This window comes from Cynocephalus volans, chromosome 5, assembly GCF_027409185.1.
Source record: "Cynocephalus volans isolate mCynVol1 chromosome 5, mCynVol1.pri, whole genome shotgun sequence".
In the NCBI taxonomy this organism is placed as follows: domain Eukaryota; kingdom Metazoa; phylum Chordata; class Mammalia; order Dermoptera; family Cynocephalidae; genus Cynocephalus; species Cynocephalus volans.
The window spans coordinates 15,795,275-15,810,970 of NC_084464.1; positions in this window are offsets into that span (position 1 = coordinate 15,795,275).

Genomic DNA, 15,696 nt, shown 5'->3' on the forward strand with positions numbered 1-15,696 from the left:
TGTAGCTGGTAGCAAGTGACATAGCACAGGTGAAGCACTTTGGTGCAACATGCCAATAACCGAGGGCTGGGTGCTATTAACCTCATTTTCTCCTGCTTCGGCCCAGGCCGAATTCGATGGATCTCGCTGAAGTTTCCAAAATAACCTTGAGTAGAGAACGTCGTTCTGACCTTTAGCACTTTGGGCCAGGTTTTCTTTATAGTCTAGCAGTTTAAATTCTTCTTGCTACAGGCTACCCAGGGCCACCCTCTCTTCGGCTCTTCTCAGAGGATGCTCTAGACAAGCTCCTTGAACGAAATCAGCTGCTCACCGTGACTGCGCCCCCGACCACCCCGCCGGCTCCAGAGCACGAGCCCGGCCCGACGCCCCGCTTCCCTCAGCTGCCAACGCCCAGCCCGAGGCCCGGAGTTCTCCAGTAGCTTCCTCCGCAGCTTCTCCCTCACTCCAGCCGTTTATATTAAAGTCCTCTCCCAACGTTAAAAAAGAAAGAAAGAAGAAAGAAACGTAGTTATTGTAACCAAGGAAGCAATGTAAGTATACATAGAGGGAAAAAATTAATCCTCCCTTCACTCACAAATGTTAATTGATAGCCTTTCCCCCACGCTCATGTGAACATATACTGACAAGCCTATATGGAGAGTAAGTCTTAGTTTTTTTCATTTTTAGAAAATTGTGATACATGTTTCTCTGCAACCCGAATTGTTCAAGATCAAAAGCCAAACAAATAGCTCCTTCTTTTAAATTGTTACACAATATTTCATAGGATGGCTATACCACAATCTAAAACAAAAATTTTTTTCCACCTATTGATGGACATTTAGGTTTTTCGAGGTCTTTTTTTTTTTTTTTCTTTTTCTTTCTTTCTTTCTTTTTTTTTTTTTTTTTTTTTTTTTGGTCTACAATATTGTCATAAATATTACTGTTCAAATAACTTCATGTACTGGTATTTTTATTTCTTCAATGAATAGATTCCCCAAAAGTTGTATCGCTGGACAGAAAGGTATGTATGTGTGATTTAATTTGAAAAGCTGTTGTTGGATTACTTTCCCAAAGGATGTAGAGTGCCCATTTCCTTGCATCTTTGTATGTAACTGTGTGGTAACACTTTTTTGTCTTTGTCAACCCAGTAGGTAACCTCTCAGCTTTCTGGAAGGCCAGGCTTTCCTGGCACCGCATTGGGGTCTGTGAGTCCCTCTCAGGCCCTGATTACCACCAGAGCGTCCTCCTGCACTGGAGAGCAAGATCCAGCAAGACTTTGGGTCCCTCTCTCCAGGGGGCAGTGACTTTCATGCAAAGTCAGGCAAAATTAGTCCTGGAAAACCCTAATCTAATCCACAGGCTTTATGGGCCATGCAGGGTGAGCTCGGCAGTGATCATGGGCGGGCAGAGGCGGGGCTCAGCCGTGGGTCCCCCACTGCTCTTGCAGCTTCCTTGGGATGCTCATCCTTCGGCAGCCCCAGCTTTGCAAGTCCATGCAGAGGCTGTGATCCTCTGGCCTGTCTGCAGTGGAAGGCAAGTGATGGAAGGAGGCAGCAAAGGAAAAGAAAACAGCCACAGAGCAAGGGCAGCAAAGATGACAGCTGAACTTTTCTTTTCCTCACCCAGTGAGACAAAAAGGCTTCTACAGGTGAGATCCAACCTAGGGAGAGCAGCAGGAGGACCGAACCATCTATAGGTGATTCGGTGTACAGAAATCCGGATTATACTCTGTCTCTTCTCTCTCCCTCCACCCCTACCACCACACAGTGCACTTTGCCTAACTTTTAAAAATAATTACTTTTCATTGAATGCTTACTTCATGCTAGACATTAAGCTAAGGCTTTGCTAATATCATCCCATTTCTTTTGCAATTTCGGTAGGAGGATTGTATTATCCCCATTTTACGGATGTGAAACTGAGGTTTAGGGACAAGTTAGTAACTTGCCCAATATCAGAAGGTAGCAAGAGAGGAAGCTGAAATTTGAGCACTAATATGTTTTGGGAGCGTGTTTTAAGACATTACTTCACTTGGCTTGTTTCATTTCTATTTTGAGCTGAGAGAGCTAACACAAGTAAAAAGACAACAGCAACAAAAGAATTTAGGTCCTGTGATGGGCAGAATAATGGCCTTGCAAAGTTGTCTATGTCTTAATCCCTGGAACCTGTGGATATATTATTTATATGGCAAAAGAGAATTAAGATTGTAGATGGAATTAGGTTGCTAATCAGCCGACCTTAAGATAGGGCTATTACCCTGGATCATCCCTGGAGGCCAGTGTAATCACCAGGGTGCTTAAAAAAGAAGAGAGAGGCAGAAGAGGTCAGTCATGTGGTAGGAGGACTCAACCCATCATTGCTGGCTTTGAAGATGGAGCAAAGGGACCACAAACCAAGAATATGGGCAGCATCTAGAAACTGGAAAAGGTGAGGAAACAGATTTGTCCCCAGAACGTTCAGAGGGGAATGCGGCCCAGTGATTTTAGCCAAATGAAACCCTTGTCAGACTTGTGACTTATAGACCTAACCATACGAGAATAAAGTTGTACTACTTAAGCCACCTGGTTTGTGGTCATTTGTTAGAGCTGCAAATAAAAAAACTAACAAATAGAAAACTAACTCTGCATTGTACTGATTTAGTTGAGGAAATACATTACACCTGAGGAGGCCAGGGCATTCAGGGTGTGTGTGTGCCAGGCATTTCTGAGGGCCCTTCTTTGTCAGTGAGTGAGTTTGGGCGAGGTGGCAGATTTGTTTCAGCCTGGGGTGGAAGTGTATATGTGAGAAAGAGGACATGGGGAATAAATTTCTAAGGACAAGCAAAAAGTTGTGTTGACGTTTCACAATGTCTTGGCATAGAAACTTTTTCATTATTTTCTCCCCTATTTTGTGCCCTTTTTAGCTGCAAGAGCCTCCTATTTGCTTCCTTTCTTCAGTAATATAATAGACATACAGGCAGGTTCTCTGGTTCTGTAACAGTCACGGACCTGCTCAGATAAGGAAAGTTCATCGTTACAGTGATAGACGGCTTGAGGTACATTCATGAACTGTATCCCCAGATAGTTATTCTCTTGATAAATCACAGCAACTAATATTAGCTCCATACCTCATCACCTGGACAAATCATATGTTGGATTGCTTTTAATGGTGGTGGCATTTCCGACTTTGTACATTACCCAGAGCACAGAAGAAAGTGAATCCAATCTCTACGAATGAATCAGTTGCTATGCATGTTGTAAGAAGGGAGAGGTGCAGGAGAAAGCAGAGTCAGACAGACCACAGGTGGCCTCTGCCTTCCGCATTGAGAGAAACTCCTTAAGATAGTCCAAACCCCATAAAGAGAAGGGAGAAAAGGACACATTTGTTCATCCTGGGTTAATCAAGTCACAAATTGCTTTGTTTACATTCAGGCACCATCGTGGGAGCCTCTTCTTGATTAAGAGAGAAGCAAGAGTAAGCAGGCAAACTACCGGGGCCTGCCAGGCAGGGATAATTAGCTTCAGTGTGCCTCGCAGACCCAGTTACCACAGATTCTGGGCCTGGGCCTGTCTCAGTCTTTGCATTTCCTCAGAGGGGTCTGCTAAGCTTCGGAGAGTGACTGTGAAAAATGGGTCTCTTCGTCTTCTAGTCATCCCCTTGGGCTGTCACCTGAGGCACACTGAACTGTGCTCTCCCTTAGGTAGGGAGAGGAATCCCAAACAAAGTGGTTCATTTAACTCTAGCCAAACACAAATTCTTCAAAACAGGCAACTTCAAAGGTGACAAAGAGCATCCGAGTGCATGGGTGGCACGTCCATCAACCCCGCCCAAAGCTGTGGCTGTGGAGCTGCACGCCGGCCAGGCCTCCTGGAGGCCACATGTCTGCCTGGGGGCCTGGCGGTGGTGCTGCATCGCGGCAGCCTCCGGGCAGCGTATCTTCCTGTGCAACACCCTTCTCCATTCCTTTTTGCAATATGTTCTGTTCTCTTGAACACAATGAGGGGCAAACTGCATTTCCTCAATTGCTTTGTTTATAGAGTTTGTTTTTTTTTTTTTTTTTTTTTTTTCCTATTTCTGAAGGACAAGGATACTTGGACACATAGCAGGGGGAAATGCCTCTGTCTCTGCCATAATCTTTATCTTCACAAGTCACTGTAAATCCAAATCCAAGATGTGTTCGTGCATACCCACTTACAAAGACGTTCATAATTACATACTCTCTAATTTATGCATTTTCTAAGATCCACACGGATGCTCATGCACACACATGCTGCTCTTGCACCTGACCTTATTCCCAAGATTAGCTCTTGGATCTTACCTCTTGTCTTCCAAGTTGTCCGTTTTGTGTTACATTCTCTACGTGCTCCTTCCCCTCAGCTTAAAACACACTCCGTCTCTTGTAGCCTGAAAGAAGCTCCCTGCCCTGCCCATCCTGCTCTGTACTCCCCGGTTTCTGAATCAAGTGCTAGAACAGTGCCCAGCCCCAGGCGGACACCAGTCTATACTGGAAGAACACAGGATTGGTATTTTCTCCTTCCCTCTTTGCCAGCCTCCCCCTGTAGGCCTCCAGCCTGTGGCCTCTGGAGCCAGGCTCTTTCCTACCAAAGTTGGGCTTCTCCTTTTTCCCCATTTGTATTTTACCTTTTAAAAACTATTTTATGCATTCCATTTTTTAAATTTTGCCAAGAACCCCTGCACACTGTGGGAAAATTAGAAACTGCAGGTAACCCAAAAGGGAAAAATCAAAATAGGCGTTAAGTTCTTCAACCAGAGCTGTGCATTTTGGTTTCAGTGTCTCTTTTATGAATTCTCTCCTTTCTGTATGGGCCTGGTAATGTCATTTCCTTCCTAAAGAAGCTCCACTTCCTTCCCATTGCTGAGTCATTGCTGAGTGGTTCCAATTCCCCACCTGACACTGAAGACTTGCCAGGATCTGGTCCCATCTCTTCTTTCCAGCCTTCTCCCCATCCACAGCCCTCTGCACCCCTGACCTGTCCACTGCGGCCTTATTGAATTCCTCATCACTCCTTGAGTTGACATATCCTCTGCCCTATTTCATGCCTTTGCTCATTTAGTTCTTCCAGGCTGAAATGAACCACACTTCCCCCCAATCACCCCTCTCCACTTGTGATTTCTTGCTCCTTTAAGACTCTGCTCAGGTTCAACCTTGCACAAATCCTTCCCTGATCCCCTACTCAGAATTATTGGGTTGCCCTTCTATTGCCCCTCAATGTTCTTAATTCTGCATTATCATTAGCTGTCTGCTGATCTCTTTGTCTTTAAACAATACACTCCTTGAAGTCAGGGACTGTGTCTCTTTAATCTTTGAATCTCCCACAATACTTAGTACTGTGCCTGGCACAGATGTTTATTGAATAACGAACATTTCCAGTCCCCCCTTGTCTCACGCATATGTAGTTGTACATTATACTTTTGAAAGGATAAGGAAAGGTATTGCTGATGCCAACCCTTCTCTGGCTGCTTCTTGCTCATGCCTTTTCTCAGAATCTCCTCTTTGGCAGCCTGGATGTGTATATATCCCTGGGAGAGCGGAGATGTAAAATTGCTGGATGTATGTGATGGAGTACGTTCCAGTGGCTAGAAACAAAGTAATAGATGTACCCATAGCAATGCAGATAAGAGGAAATAAACAAATGACAGCTAAAACAAGAGGGTGGAAAGAGAAAAGAAGAAATTCCTACCTGTTATATGATTTTCATGCCTCTCAGAACAACATACTCAGCATTTCATTAGCTTGCTACAGGGAAATCTGTAAAACTCATCTCCCTCCCCTCATTCTCTCCCTCTCATTCAAGGAACTCTTGAAATCTATAACTTTCCTTTCCCTTGTTTGAAGAAGGGAATTTTCCTAATGAAGAGATAATGACCATGCACATAGTAGCCAGCCACCAAACTGGTCTCCAGTGACCCTTGAGTCCTGGTATACATGCCTGTGTGCAGTCACTTTGCACAACGTATCAGGGCTGGCCCCGTGTGACCAACATAATATGGGTAAAGGGATGATGTGTGACTTCTAAGGCTAGGTCATAAAAGGTATTACAGCTTCCTCCTTGGTCTCTTGGATTACTTTCTTTGGGAGAAGCCAGCTGCTGCACCATGAAGACATGTCAGCAGCCCTGAGATGTCCACACAGAAAGGAACTGAGGCCTCTTGCCAACAGCCAGCACTGACTTGCCAGCCACACGAGTGCACCATCTTGAAAAGTAGACCCTCCAGCCCCAGTCGGAACTTCGGATGACTGCCACCCCAGCTGATATCTGACTGTGACTTCATGGAGACCCTGAGCCAGATCCATCAGCCAAGCTGCTCTCAAATTCTTTACCCACAGAAACCACAACAGATAATAAAATGATTATTGCTGTTTAAGCTACTGTTGGAGGATGACTTGTTATGCAGCAATAGACTAATTTTAACTAATAAAATGCATCTGGCTTACTCTTTCATTTTATCCTTCAATGTTTGTTCATATGTCCATATATGTTCACATGAGTTTTGATAGGTAGGTTTTGTTTGAAGGTTTTAAAAAAAACACTTTATATATTTAACTCACTTTATATACTGAATAGCAAAATACATTGGGCATCTAAATTCTTTAAGCAACAACTTGTCAACCATGGAAGCACCTGGATTTCTCTAACTTTGGGAATATATTAGTAAGTATACAAAGAGGAAAACAGAAAACAGTCTAAGTATTTCAAACAGAAGTAATTCTATACAAGGGATTAGTTAAAACATGTTAGGCTGGAAGAGTAAAAATAAGAGCATTAATGTTGCCCAAAGACTAGCAGGAAACCACTGTAATGCTTAGGTCAGAAAGAGAAAATGGGAAAACGGCACCACCCAGAGCACATGGCCATTGTGACACCAGCTGCTGCTGCACAGCTGGAGATACCCCTAGAAGCTGGAGGGAGAAAGCTTGTCTCAACTTTTCACCCACCTTCCAATCTCCTGCCAGAGCCTCCCATTGACAAAAACTAACAGGAAGCAGTGGGCAAAGGAGCCTGGGAGTTGTAGTTTGCAGGCTTCCTGCCCTGGCAATAGAGAAAAGATTTATGTAGGGAAACTGAGGAGCTGACAGCCAATAGACACTATTTGTCACTGGGAACAAGAGAGATAGTGGAAATAAAGACGTATGTATCTGATAGGGCTCTACTCCAAAATGAAATATCCAGCATTTGGTAGTCTTTTGTTATTCTAGAAAGTTAGAGAAATTCTGATGCTTCCACATTCATCTTCTAACATGTATTCTAGTAGCCTACCAAAACACTGGTTCAGACCTCTAAATTCCTCAAAAGGGCCACTACAGCAAAGCCCTTTTTAGTAATTATAGAGGAGCATCCCTAATAAGAAGAGCTAACACACTGAGTATGGATCAGACACGGTTCTAACTAGTTTTCAATTTTAACTCACTTACCTCCCACAACATCTCCATGAAGTTGGTCCTATTGTGATCTATTCTACAGGTAGGCAAACTCAGTCCCAGAGAAGTTAAGTCACATAGACGGTGGGTGGCAGAGTCATGGTCCCAACGCGGTAAGACTGCTTCACAGGCCATGTGTGTAACCATGCCACTGTGCTGCCTGTCATGCTTCCATCACCTCACCTGAAACATGGGAGCTGTTCATCACTGGTCCACCCATGTCCAAAGTATTGAAAGAGATGAGTAATATACAATAGAGAAAAAACCAGAGTGTGTAGAAACTCAACCCCTGACCTATAGAATTAACCTTTGACTCAACTTGTCCAAATGTTGTCTACTATAGTACAACCCATTAATTCTTTTCAAAAGTCCACAGTTATTGAATCATCTGGGCTTCAAGTATGGAGGAGGGTTGTAACAAGTATCCAGGGAGGACCTGTGAGCAGGTGAGCCATGTGCTTGGGCAGGGAGGGGTGCTGTGTCCTGGTGGCCTGTACCCATGCCAAAACCTGAAGCTCACAATTTCAACAAGTTTAACCCTTGTTTTCTGAAGGTGCTGTTTCATGCTTGGAGACTACACGTTGGCCCTGCCTGTTAGTTTTTAAAAGGAGCAGAAGGACAATAGTGGACTCTATGGATTCTCAAATAATTTTAAACAGCAGACCTGCAGAACCCGGTTCCCTCTGAGCCTTCTACCAGGAGCGCTAATGTTGTTGTGTGCTAGTGTAAATAGCCTGTGGAGGGTGGAAGGACATGCCCCACTTAGTCCAGAGCTGTCACCAGGCACTTTGGGGCATCCCTGTGTGTTGGGCGGCACTGTACAAGGCTAGCCAAACTGAACCCAATTCCTGTCCTCTAGGAGGAAGCATAAGAATTAGATATCTGTGACTATAAAGTAAGACAATGATTTTTATGTAGTTTATGGAAATAATGTTCGTTGTTTTATAGTCATTTCATGTACAAACTTCATAATAAACCAATCAGGTTTCCCTTTGCTACATTTTGCCTCATTCATGCCAGAGAAGAAAAATTGGGTTACCACAAGTAAAAAAGAAAAATGACCTATCATTTTGATGCCATGAACCTGTGCGTGGTTATGGATGGAGGGGTGAAGAAAAAAGAATTGATACCCAACAGCTTTTCTCACAATGAATGATTTGCTTTAAAGAATATTTGTTTCTTCTTTTCGAGTACAGTGCAGAGCTGCTGCAGAACGACCATCTCTGCCGATGCCTCGCACAGCCAGCAGGAATGAGCCTCTTGCTCAAAGGGCATGCCAACTGCAAACTCTTCCCTCCAGACAGCCACCTCAGGGCGGGTGGTAGCCCCAAAGCCCACACTTACACACTCCAGGGAAGCCATTTCTGGTTTTTTCCCCTCTCCCTTCCCAGTCTTTTTATAACACAGCTGTCAAAAGAAGGGAAGGAAGTCAGCACCGAGCCGACAAGCTCCATGAGCTCACAGACACAAACGGCAGTGTCTGAGCAGGTGCAATGCTGTGCAGCGGGGTGAAAGCCTTCAAGGCCCCAGGTATGTCCGCTACAGAGAGGGAAAGTGAAGAGGTGCGAGAGCCCACCAGGGACAAGATCTTCATTCACTGCTTCTATGATGTTTGTGCCTCTGCTTGATCCAGCATCTGACTCATTCTCTGACCTCACCTCCTACCAGCTCTTTCTCTGCCTTGGATGTCCCAAGCATATTCAGCCTTAATGCCTTTGTACTTATGATTTCCTGTCACTCGCCCCAAAATCCTTGCATGGAAGGCTCTTTCTTTTCAGGTAGTTTCAACCTCAATATCACCTCTTCAGAGGTACCTTCTCTGACCTTCCCATTGTAAACTGAGAGCCACCCTGCCTCAAAGCCCTCCCCAGCAAATGGGCATGATCACATTGCCTGGTTTTGTTTAATTTATAGCACTTACCATTTGCACAATTTAAATGAAATTGCTGTTAAACTTGGTTGCATCCTCTATGTTTTAATGCCCTGGGCAAAGCTGCGCATTAGGCCTTGGGCAAACAGATGCTTTCCGTGTAGTTCTCTGTGTCCTAAAGATCTTGAGCCACCACCTCCAGCCTCTCCTCTACTCCCTGCCCTGCATCTGCACCTCTACAGTTCAACATCCAGATTTTATCGTCACCACTTGGCTCACATCTCGGTGTCTCTTGGACTTAATAGTAAGCAGGTCTCAGTATAGCACCAAGTAGCAAGTGCTGGGCACCCTCCAGGGGATCCAGTATGGCCACCTCCATCTGCATGGCAGCAGTTAACAGGTGTGGGGAGGCTGGTTTGGTGGCTCAGCGGGGTGAGCGTCGTGCTGGGGGCAAAGGTGAATATCTGATCACTACGGGGGGTCAGCCCACTATACCCCAGCAACAGTCAACATCCCCAGAAACTGATGTCTGTTCACAGTAGAATGATCCAAATGATGCTCAGCCCAAGTCCACCAGGCCCAAAGCCCCCATCCAGCTGTCGTCTGTACAAACAGAGAGGAGTTGAGGGTAAGGTGGTATTTATATATAAACAGTCACTCATGGGAAACCACACCATCTTAGAAATAAAGGATTATTTTCTAACAAAGTCCATTCCAATGAGGGATCTCTTTTTCTTTGCAATATGATATAACTTATAAAACAAACTCCCACTTTCCTAAGTAAAACTAAGGTCTGGACCTTCAAAGTCAGCAATGGAGGGAGAATTTCCACATGCAGGGGACATCCCCTCCCCCCCTTCCGCACCAGCCTTCATCCCAGGAGACCCACTAATCCCTGCGCATTTCTGAGAAAATGTTTCCACCACCACCAGGCTGGCCTGCGGGGGGCAGGGGTGAGGTGGTGCTGCCTCCTCTTTGATACTCTAGTCCCCCAAAGTTCTCCACCCTGGTAGCACCCCCCCCCCCCCCGCCCCCCAGTCTCCTGGGGAATATTTTCTTTAATTTTTCAAAACACAGGTCAGCCAGGCCCGGGTCCTAGCCAGTCCTACTGAATCCAAAGGCTGGTTGTGGGCCTCTTAGAAAACTCCACAGGTGATTCTGGGCCAGAGCCAGGGTAGATGCTCACTGGTGCGGATGTGCAGCCCATGAACTCCTCCCCAGATTCCCCATTAACAGCATGGATGAGACAGGAGCATTTAAGAAGATGCCACCTGGGGCGAGAAAAAATGAACACAGAGTAACACCCAAGCGGATGAGCAGATTACAACTTTCTGCTCCAGGTCCCCTGCAGCACCAGTTTGAAAGGAAGAGTGACTGAGAAGGAAGTTATTTCTGTGAGCATTAAAACCCAATACATAAGTATTGAAGTTTCCACAGTCAAATAAGTTTGGAACATGCTACTCGCTTGCTCCCAGTCTTGACAGTCACACGTCCATTTCATTTTAAAGTCTTCTACAGTAAAAAACAAACAAACAAGAAGCCCTACAGTAAAGAAACTCATTGAGATGTGTTTAACCCAAAGGTTCCTCATGTTCATCACTGCAGAAACCCTACAACAAAAGACATTGTAGCAAACTTCTGTTCTTTCAAAGCCCACATCCAAGGCTCAGGGAGTGACTCGGGTCCCTCCCACCTACCCACTGGGCCCAGGTAGAGGTCCTGTCACTAAAAGCCTCCTCTTCTTTGGGCTGATCACTCTCCTCTGATGAAAACCCACCCCTAAAACACAAAGCCACAGGCCAGTGCATCAGAATTCAATACAGTGAAACTCAGGTCTCTTCAGGAGATACACACAATGCAGTAGCAAAGAGGTCTTTGTCTTCAACCATGAAATTGATGCAGCTAATGGTCCATCCAGAAGAACAGGACGTAAGCCCCTTTTTCTCACGGCCTGCGGTGGGCTCACCAGCCCGCGGGTACACCAGTAGCGCCGCTGTGCAGGGCTCTGTGTGGCACGTGGCTGGGGCTGTCCACGTGCTGCCCCTGCTCCTGCTGTAGGGGTTGACTTGCCCCTCATTTCTCCTGCAGCTCCCCAGAGTCCACTTCCCGCCCTCTCCCCACAGGGAGCAGAGAAAGAAAATGAAGTCCCTGAGGCAGGCTTGAGATTAGAGAAAACAAAGTAAGAACAGGGAGGAAAAGGAGCTCTCTGTGATTACTGGGTGAGGACACTGAGGAGAGAGAAAATACGTGTTCCTAGGATCCCTACTTAAAATTTGGAACACTCTTCCCCATTGACCAGTGTTTCACAACTGAGAGTAATTTTGTCCCCCAGGAGACAGACATTTGGTAATGTCTGGAGACATTTTTGATTGTGATATCTGGGGAGAGGATGCTACTGGAATCTGTTGGGTAGAGCGCAGGGGTACTGCTGAACATCCCACAATGTACAGGACAGTCCCCACAACAAAGAATGATCCGGCTCCACTGTCAGTAGTGCCACAGTTAAGAAACTCTGCCATAGAAAAATGCTGTATTTGGTAACTTGGTTTAATAATTCAATCATGGTGGCTTAAACAGATTTTTTTTTTTTTAAAGATGACCGGTAAGGGGATCTTAACCCTTGACTTGGTGTTGTCAGCACCATGCTCACCCAGTGAGCTAACCGGCCATCCCTATATAGGATCCGAACCCGTGGCCTTGGTGTTATCAGCACCGCACTCTCCCGAGTGAGCCACAGGCCGGCCCCCTTAAACAGATTTTGAAGGTTGGCTTTAATGTCTTGCTGTGTGTCTCCATGAGATAATGTATTTTAAGCTTCACTTGGCCAAATAACAGTGATTACGTGGCTTACACATAGTAGGTATGCACATCACCTTGTTCATTTCCTTCACAGCACTAATCATGAAGCAGAACAACCTTTTCAGTTGTTTAATTAATGACAATCTGCTCCAATTAGGATATAAGCTCCTAGAACATTGCCTGATCAAGAATAGACACTCAGTAAATATTTGCTCAATTAATGAATTCAGACAGTTGGCAACTGCCTGGTTCTTCTTCATAGGCACAGGCCATCTCTCTTATATGTGTTCAAATCTACAGTACCTAGCCCAGGTCTTTACACATAGAAAAGACTCAATGACTGATTGCTGAATGCGTGAAACAATGGATGTGAATGAATGAATGAATGAATGGGCAAACAGTATTAATATCTCTGTGGCCCGCTACAGAAAGTGAATAAATATGCATGCTACTATAGAGGATATTTAAAAACACATGGTGAGTCAGGGCCTGCTGCTCTGTGTTCCAGGTTCTCCTCTCTGGAACCTTCTCCCAGGGAGTCAGGTATACATAGAGTCCTAGATACAACGGTTCTCAGCAGAACTCAGCACCCAGACCGAGGAAGCAACGACTCCTACCCCTTCCCGACCAGTTTCTAAGAATACTTTGGTGTTCTGCCATCAAAGGATGGATCCTCAAGTGGTGTTAGTTGGTAATACGGGGAACCTGATGATTCAAATGGCTTAGGGGGGCAAAAAGAAAAAAAATGACTATTCTACAGTTCTTTCTTTCCTATTCTTTTCTATGGATAACCTGTTGATTTTTAAGAGCTGATGGATTTCATAAACTTCCTTTGCAGAGTGGCTTATCAATGTCAAGCATTACTATCATCCTGTAGTTCCAAATTTCTCTCCTGTGGGCAGTAATTTAGCCTTATTTTTTCTCTGTGATAAACCTTTGCATGATTAGCAAGTCTCTAAGGAAGGATTATACGTACCTTGGAGGTGCCAGCAAAGAAACAGGCAACAACTTCGGGTTAGGAAACTAAACACAAGAGAGAAACCAATTTTGCGAATTGTCCCAATAATGTCTCTCACAGCAATTTTTTCCCTGAGCCAGGATCCAACAACACGATCATGCATCTCATATAGTTGTCGTGTCTCTTTAGTCTCCTTTAATCTTGAACAGCTGATAGGAGGATCTTTGAAGCAGGTTTCAGTTAAGAAATACTTGCACTCCTAGGCTTATCAGTTTGATTAATTGGAAAGCTTTTAATAATTGCTTCAGTACATAAAATTAAGTTCTTAATAATACATTAATAATAATATATTATTTTACAATAGAAATATGCATACGTCAACTAACAATGGAATTTCTGCGTGTAAAGCACATATGGAGATTTTTCACCCAAAGTTACGTGTAGGATGCTTCCATATAGTTGAGAGTGACCATTCAGATATAACCAAATGATGTCTAATCCATATTACTTGCATCGTTAAACTGATTACATGTGATAACCTAGGTACTCACGTGCTTATTGATCACACACAAGGGCAGGATGTCAGAAATAACACTGAGGTAGGCATTCAATTATTTTGCTTTCTAAAGGCCAAGGCCAAAGCTAAATAACAGATTTTGGTTAAGATTGAGGTTGTAGCCAATTTTTGCACATCTACAATGTGTTGATCAGAGGTGGGTTTACTGTAAAGCTAAGGAAGTTTAAGCTGGGACCCCAGCTGGGTTCTGGCTGGGAGGGACCCTACAATGTGTTCACGTGGTGCATTACATGCTACCCACGCCCTGCCCAACATTTCAGCTCACCTTCTACTCCAGCAATGCTGCTGAAATCACCTTCAGGCAGGTGTAACCTGGCAGCACCATGCCACATCTCTTTCTGCCCCAGGGCTTCCCTGACTGTGAGGTGAGGGGTGCTCTTGAGACCTCCTTTACCCCCATCCTCACATGGGTACAGTTTGGAACTAAGAGAAAATGAACTCTCCATGAACAGCTGTTGACCAGTGGAAGATAGAAATGCTGGTGAGTAAATGCTCCCTCTTCTCTTCCTAGGGCAGACAATTCTGAGACACATTCTACACGTCTCAAAATGTCCTGGCAGCATTGTGATGCATGTGCTCACCAAGGTGTGTCGTGGTCCATTCAGGCTGCTGTAACAAATACACTGTAGACTGGGTGGCTAACAAACAACAGGAGTTTATTTCTTACCATTTTGGAGACTGGAAATCCAAGATCAGGGTGCCAGCATGGTCAGGTTCTGGTGAGGGCCTGCTTCTTGCATCATAGACAACCGTATTCTTGCTGCGTCCTCACGTGGCAGAAGGTGAAGGTAGGAGAGAGGGCTCTGGGGCCTGAGGCCTCCACCCTCAGGACCTAATCACCTCCCAAAGTCCCCACCTCCTAATACCATCCCCTTGGGGGTTAGGACTTCAATACATAAATTTGGGGTGGGAGGCCCAAACATCCGGTTCACATCACTAACCAAATGAAGAACTCATCCTTTCAAGGATCCAGGAAGGAAGGGTGAAAAAAAAAAAATCAGTTAAAAGAGACATATGATAGAAAAGTTAAAAGATATGGAGTTTTCATCCAGGAGCTCATATTTTATCTCATAGAAGCTCCAGAAGGAGAGAACAGAGGAAACAGGGGAAATAACTAAAGAAATAAAAGAGAATTTCCCCAGCCAAAGAAGAGTGCAGACTGTAAGAACCCACAGAGTGACTTCTCCAGAGAGACGAAAACCAGTTACCTCCAATGAAAAGAGAGACAAATTGGCATCGCGCTTTACATGGCAGCACCGATGCCACAGGACAACACGGCAGTGGTGAAGGCCTTCAGGGTATCTCCTTCCTCGACAGACCGTCTTTCCAGGTTTTCCTCCCTGATGCTTGCGGCCTTCAAACGTTAGAACTGGCTTAAGTCTCTCATCTTCTGACAGGTCCTGCCTGTCTTAAATGCTAACTCAGGCTTTTCCATATAGAACTACATGGAAAGTTTAGGCAGCTTTTTACTGAATGGCAAAGGTCCCAGACTTGGACAGCGTTGCCAGGGGAGGGAGCAGGGGCGTGTGCCCCCAGCCCAGCTGCTCATTCCCTACACTAGTGCGGGGAGAGGACTCACTGCTGAGGTTTGACATGTTCCTCACCCCCACACTTCCTGTAGACTGTAGGTAGATCTGGTGGGTTGATTGGATTCAGATTCCATCTTGATGGTGCTATGCATTGTGCGTTGCATCATATCTGGGGTACACCATGTGTGCCAGTCTGCTAAGACTGATCAAGGAGCTTAGGGATACCAATCCATTAGCAAGGTTACTGCTGTGGGTCAAATGTGTCCCCCAAAAGTTCATGTATTAGAAACTTGATATTCATTGTAACAGTGTTAAGAGGGTGGGAAATTATCTTATGGTAACTGAAAGGTGGGGCCTTTTTTTTTTTTTTTTTTTTTTGACCGGTAAGGGGATCGTCTGCACCACGCTCAGCACCGGCCATCCCTATATAGGATCTGAACCCGCGGCCTCGGCGCTACCAGCGCCGCACTCTACCGAGTGAACCACAGGGCCGGCCCAAAGGTGGGGCCTTTAATAGGTGATTAGATGGTAAGGACTATGACCAGTGAATGGATTGATTCATTCATG